Source organism: Macrobrachium rosenbergii, chromosome 5, assembly GCF_040412425.1.
Source record: "Macrobrachium rosenbergii isolate ZJJX-2024 chromosome 5, ASM4041242v1, whole genome shotgun sequence".
Classification (NCBI taxonomy): Eukaryota; Metazoa; Arthropoda; class Malacostraca; order Decapoda; family Palaemonidae; genus Macrobrachium; species Macrobrachium rosenbergii.
This window is the reverse complement of record NC_089745.1, coordinates 18,051,702-18,058,306: the sequence shown is the minus strand read 5'-3', so window position 1 is coordinate 18,058,306 and position 6,605 is coordinate 18,051,702. Positions and strand designations below refer to the sequence as shown.

Genomic DNA, 6,605 nt, shown 5'->3' with positions numbered 1-6,605 from the left:
CTTGCATACCAGCGAGTTTTCCCCAACTTCCCGACTCAGCAATGACCCAATGGACAACATTTCATTCGAATTATCCTTCTGAGTGAATAAGATAGAAATCATCAACACACAATCACGTGTGGAACAGAAATAAATTTCTGACTCACGTCGGGATCGAACCCAGGTCTCAGGTGGAAAGCAAGGGGCGTTACCCACTGGGCCATACAAGTCTAAAAGAAGTCGGAACCTGAGAGCAACTGCACCCAAGGAATTACCTGGGCAAGCTAACTGCTTGCATACCAGCGAGTTTTCCCAACTTCCCGACTCAGCAATGACCCAATAGACAACATTTCATTCGAATTATCCCTTCTGAGTGAATAAGATAGAAATCATCAACACACAATCACGTGTGGAACAGAAATAAATTTCTGATTCACGTCGGGATCGAACCCAGGTCTCTCAGGTGGAAAGCAAGGGCGTTACCCACTGGGCCATACAAGTCTAAAAGAAGTCAGAACCTGAGAGCAACTGCACCCAAGGAATTACCTGGGCAAGCTAACTGTCCATTGGGTCATTGCTGAGTCGGGAAGTTGGGGAAAACTCGCTGGTATGCAAGCAGTTAGCTTGCCCAGGTAATTCCTTGGGTGCAGTTGCTCTCAGGTTCCGACTTCTTTAGACTTGTATGGCCCAGTGGGTAACGCCCTTGCTTTCCACCTGAGAGACCTGGGTTCGATCCCGACGTGAGTCAGAAATTTATTTCTGTTCCACACGTGATTGTGTGTTGATGATTTCTATCTTATTCACTCAGAAGGATAATTCGAATGAAATGTTGTCCATTGGGTCATTGCTGAGTCGGGAAGTTGGGGAAAACTTCGCTGGTATGCAAGCAGTTAGCTTGCCCAGGTAATTTTTGGGTGCAGTTGCTCTCAGGTTCCGACTTTTAGACTTGTATGACCAGTGGGTAACGCCCTTGCTTTCCACCTGAGAGACCTGGGTTCGATCCCGACGTGAGTCAGAAATTTATTTCTGTTCCACACGTGATTGTGTGTTGATGATTTCTATCTTATTCACTCAGAAGGGATAATTCGAATGAAATGTTGTCCATTGGGTCATTGCTGAGTCGGGGAAGTTGGGGAAAACTCGCTGGTATGCAAGCAGTTAGCTTGCCCAGGTAATTCCTTGGGTGCAGTTGCTCTCAGGTTCTAACTTCTTTTAGACTTGTATGGCCCAGTGGGTAACGCCCTTGCTTTCCACCTGAGAGACCTGGTTCGATCCTGACGAGTCAGAAATTTATTTCTGTTCCACACGTGATTGTGTGTTGATGATTTCATCTTATTCACTCAGAAGGGATAATTCGAATGAAATGTTGTCCATTGGGTCATTGCTGAGTCGGGAAGTTGGGGAAAACTCGCTGGTATGCAAGCAGTTAGCTTGCCCAGGTAATTCCTTGGGTGCAGTTGCTCTCAGGTTCCGACTTCTTTTAGACTTGTATGGCCCAGTGGGTAACGCCTTGCTTTCCACCTGAGAGACCTGGGTTCGATCCCGACGTGAGTCAGAAATTTATTTCTGTTCCACACGTGATTGTGTGTTGATGATTTCTATCTTATTCACTCAGAAGGGATAATTCGAATGAAATGTTGTCCATTGGGTCATTGCTGAGTCGGGAAGTTGGGGAAAACTCGGCTGGTATGCAAGCAGTTAGCTTGCCCAGGTAATTCCTTGGGTGCAGTTGCTCAGGTTCCGACTTCTTTAGACTTGTATGGCCCAGTGGGTAACGCCCTTGCTTTCCACCTGAGAGACCTGGGTTCGATCCCGACGTGAGTCAGAAATTTATTTCTGTTCCACACGTGATTGTGTGTTGATGATTTCATCTTATTCACTCAGAAGGGATAATTGAATGAAATGTTGTCCATTGGGTCATTGCTGAGTCGGGAAGTTGGGGAAAACTCGCTGGTATGCAAGCAGTTAGCTTGCCCAGGTAATTCCTGGGTGCAGTTGCTCAGGTTCTAACTTCTTTTAGACTTGTATGGCCCAGTGGGTAACGCCCTTGCTTTCCACCTGAGAGACCTGGGTTCGATCCCGACGTGAGTCAGAAATTTATTTCTGTTCCACACGTGATTGTGTGTTGATGATTTCTATCTTATTCACTCAGAAGGGATAATTCGAATGAAATGTTGTCCATTGGGTCATTGCTGAGTCGGGAAGTTGGGGAAAACTGCTGGTATGCAAGCAGTTAGCTTGCCCAGGTAATTCTTGGAGTGCAGTTGCTCTCAGGTTCCGACTTCTTTTTAGACTTGTATGGCCCAGTGGGTAACGCCCTTGCTTTCCACCTGAGACCTTGGTTCGATCCTGACGAGTCAGAAATTTATTTCTGTTCCACACGTGATTGTGTGTTGATGATTTCTATCTTATTCACTCAGAAGGGATAATTCGAATGAAATGTTGTCCATTGGGTCATTGCTGAGTCGGGAAGTTTGGAAAACTCGCTGGTATGCAAGCAGTTAGCTTGCCCAGGTAATTCCTTGGGTGCAGTTGCTCAGGTTCCGACTTCTTTAGACTTGTATGGCCCAGTGGGTAACGCCCTTGCTTTCCACCTGAGAGACCTGGTTCGATCCCCGACGTGAGTCAGAAATTTATTTCTGTTCCACACGTGATTGTGTGTTGATGATTTATATATATATATATATATATATATATATATATATATATATATATATATATATATATATATATATATAAATTCATCACATACACCATGACATGGTATATTCACAAACATGAAGGTACACATGTTGTTTAATATAAAATTCTATCTGCTTCGGGAATATCACCGAAGGAGAATTATAACTGATGAACAATTTCAGTACCTAGTAGACTCATATATATATATATATATTAATATATATATATATATATATATATATATATATATATATATATATATATATATATATATATATAATATATATATATATAATAAACACATCATATTTTTAAGATATTTGCTATCCTTCAGAATAATAAATAGGAATAAAATAATTCAAACAAATAGCTCTGTACTTACAAGAACAGTGTTTGTTTTGCGTTCAAGTGGTCTAATCGTGTTGCCACAGCGGTGACTTGGTAAGGGCTTTGGGGTTGCAGCATTCATTGAGACTTCTAATGATTGCCAAACACAGATTTCCGGTAAAAATCAAGGATAGCCTGTCCGGAAGAAAAGCAGAAAGTATTCACCACAACGGGATTATTTCAAAAAAATATTAATTTTATTTTTCGAATGCTAGTCTTTTAAGATGAATATATTTTCATTTATAAAGACGAAGTTAACATCTCAAGAAAGGAAGTCTCAAAGTAAAATGTAAGAGGTTACACACTGGTAGCTTTATCGGTGACAGTTTTCAATATTCACCTTTCAGTTGTGACATTTTATGTGACAGCATATGAAATGTGAATGGTTTGATCTGCTGGCATACAATCCATTAAAATAAGGAATAATCCTCCAAAATATAACTAACATTTCAGAAAGACCCAGTTTAAGGAATGAAGAAAAACAGAAGAATAAATGTGCACTTTGGTATCAGCAGCTTTTTCTCTAATTTCAGTAAAGGTGCCGGAAAAGCATTATTGATATTTGAGTAAAAAAGAAGTAGAGATCAAAAATAAATTAGGAGACGAATGGAGAGAGAGAGAGAGAGAGAGAGAGAGAGAGAGAGAGAGAGAGAGAGAGAGAGAGAGAGAGAGAGAGAGAGATTTGGAAGGCTTTGATTCCAGCCCCTTCAATAAGACGTTTCTAGTGTTGATCTCAGGAGAATTTGGGCACGGGGAGTGGGGAAGGAGTCGGGGGTTTGGGGAAGAAAATTCGTGTTAATGGTGCAGAGCTTCAGCTGGCAACGTTGCTTTGCTCAATGATGGCGATGAAAAAGCAAGAGAGAGAGAGAGAGAGAGAGAGAGAGAGAGAGAGAGAGAGAGAGAGAGAGAGAGAGAGAGCCTTAGAACTCCAGCCTTCCTCTTTCATGGCTTTTCTTCAGCAGGGTCTTTCGAGTGTTAATCTCACGGGAGTTTTTAAGTGAAAGAGAAAGTATGTGCTTACTGTTCCGGAGTTCAGCAGGGATCGTGTTTTGCTTTTATGATGATGAGAGAGAGAGAGAGAGAGAGAGAGAGAGAGAGAGAGAGAGAGAGATGGAAACACACTGAGAGCTTATTACACCATAAGGCCAAAGTAAAGGAAGGTAAAACAGTTCAAATTTGCGTTGGAATTAGGACATGTGTGACGTCTTTTTAATATTTTTTCGTTATTAGATTACAAGAGAAAAAAGTCTATCAATTGTGCGTTTTTCGTAGATTACCCAGGATACGGAGTTTATCTTTTCATTTTTATATTAATGGTATATTAAGCAGGGAAAAGGTGTTTAAATTTGTCAAGTCGCACGCTCTTCCAGATGTCAGTGATTCTCTCTCTTGAAAGGCACACTATGAAATGAACACATACTTTCATACAAGCACAAAGAAGGAACTTGGCTGTATGTGCTAAAATATTTTCAAGCATATTAAAATTTCTTACGCACATTAATTCATGAAACTGTATTCAAATTTCGTGTCGGGCAAGCGGATTAATTTCAGCGATACTTTCTTTACCAAACAAAATTTTGAAAAATTACCAGCTTACTTTAATCCCACCACAGATTTTTGCTTTACATTGCTTTACGCTTCCGTTGCCGATTATCGTACAGTCTTGCTATTTTAGGCGATAGAAATCTTTTTATTTTTTATTTTTTTTAAGTTTCTTCTCTGCAAACAATTGTGTTTCCCCTCAGCCAGAAACAGGCAGAGAGAAAGAGAAATAGTGCTTCACGTGATCTGTAATTCCGGTATTCAAATTATTACAATGTTAATCACAATTATGTAAACACGCAAGCGCCCGCCCGCGCGCGCGCACACACACATATCGTATACAGTATTATATATATATATATATATATATATATATATGTATACATACACGCACACACATATATATGTATATGTTCGAAACGCAACTAGAGGCTTGAAATTCCACACCTGACTGCAAGCACTGAAGTCATCAACATAAAGCTGATAAGTAATCAGCTCCATATTGCAGAGGCTGTTTCAGTTAATATATACAAAACACAGATTCAAATACAGACCCACTGTGAATATATTCTTCTCTCGTCACAGAAACATTCAAAGAACAAACCGTGAGAGAGAGAGAGAGAGAGAGAGAGAGAGAGAGAGAGAGAGAGAGAGAGAGAGAGAGAAGCATATCTTAGTTTAACCAGACCACTGAGCTGATTAACAGCTCTCCTAGGGCTGGCCCGAAGGATCAAGACTTATTTTACGTGGCTAAGAACCAATTGGTTACATAGCAACGGGACCTACAGCTTATTGTGGAATCCTAACCACATTATGACGAGAAATGAATTTCTATCACCAGAAATACATTCCTCTAATTCTTCAATGCCCGGTCGGACACTCGAACGCTGGGCCAACAGCGTGCTCTACCCACCCCTCCAATGATGAGTTGAGAGAGAGAGAGAGAGAGAGAGAGAGAGAGAGAGAGAGAGAGAGAGAGAGAATAAATCAAGTAACGTTAGCAATATATAAGAAAAAATAAGCAATACTACACGAAACAATATATCCAAGACATGAGAGAAGGAGGGAGAAAGAGAACCTTCAGATCCTCCAGCGACCAAGGGACATAATGGACTCGAGATCTCGACCCTGTTTTGTATTCAACAAAAAGACGCGCCGTCGAATTATCAGGCAATCAGGTTTTATATCCCTTGACCAGTCGTTTGTTATGGCCAGGCTATTGTTGACGGCGGCGCTTTTTCTTAATCGTCTTTTTGGTAAGATTTTTTGTTTCTCTGTCTAATTCGAAATGAAATGTTGACCGCTATGCGTCTGAATAACTGTGATTGTTGGAATAAACTGGACTTAATTGCAGCACTGACTCTTTGTCCATAAATGGTGTGACTTCCATTTGAATTCGATCATCCATTCCACATTCATTAATAATTTCTCAATGCATGCATCATCCATCTCTAGAAGGTTACATTTTCATTAGTTATTCTTCGTTTCTTGGATAACTTAGTTATGGTATTTTATAAATATTTATTGTATTGTAGCTAAAAAGAGAATTTCATACGGAAAAATTAAGACTTTTTTGTGTTATTTTGAAAACTTAAAAGACTTACCAAATGGCATTATATATATCGCTGAACTAAAAAATTTATTCTATATTAGAAGAGTACAGAAAGACGAGATTTATGAGAACTAACGGATGTCAGGATTTAGTATGAACCATATATGAGCACTTTTATTCACAGAGTGCACAATTTCTTTAATCACAGTCTCCTCGATTATGAAGACTTATCACTAAATATAGAAGAACTGCTTAAAACTGTCAATTACAATCCGTTTCATTTATGGCATACAAATCTCACACGCTTTTTAAATCTTTTCTGGTATATATCTTTTAATTTCACCGCTTCGTTTTTCCTTACGAAATGTCTAAAAATAAAAAAAAAGTCCCTTACTGAGAAGACTACCTGAACAACAGTAAGTCAAAAGTTTACTTTTAAATTAACATATATATATATATATAT

General features: G+C 39.6%; 1 long non-coding RNA gene across 1 annotated transcript in view; it reads right to left on the bottom strand.

Annotated features, from left to right (window-relative positions):
* Positions 1–3,058: 3,058 nt before the first annotated feature.
* Positions 3,059–6,605, bottom strand: part of LOC136838997 (uncharacterized) — a 253,980-nt gene continuing 250,433 nt past the window's right edge. The window contains exon 3 of the long non-coding RNA XR_010853179.1: positions 3,059–3,183. This is a non-coding gene — a long non-coding RNA (uncharacterized lncRNA). The remainder of the gene's footprint in view (positions 3,184–6,605) is intronic.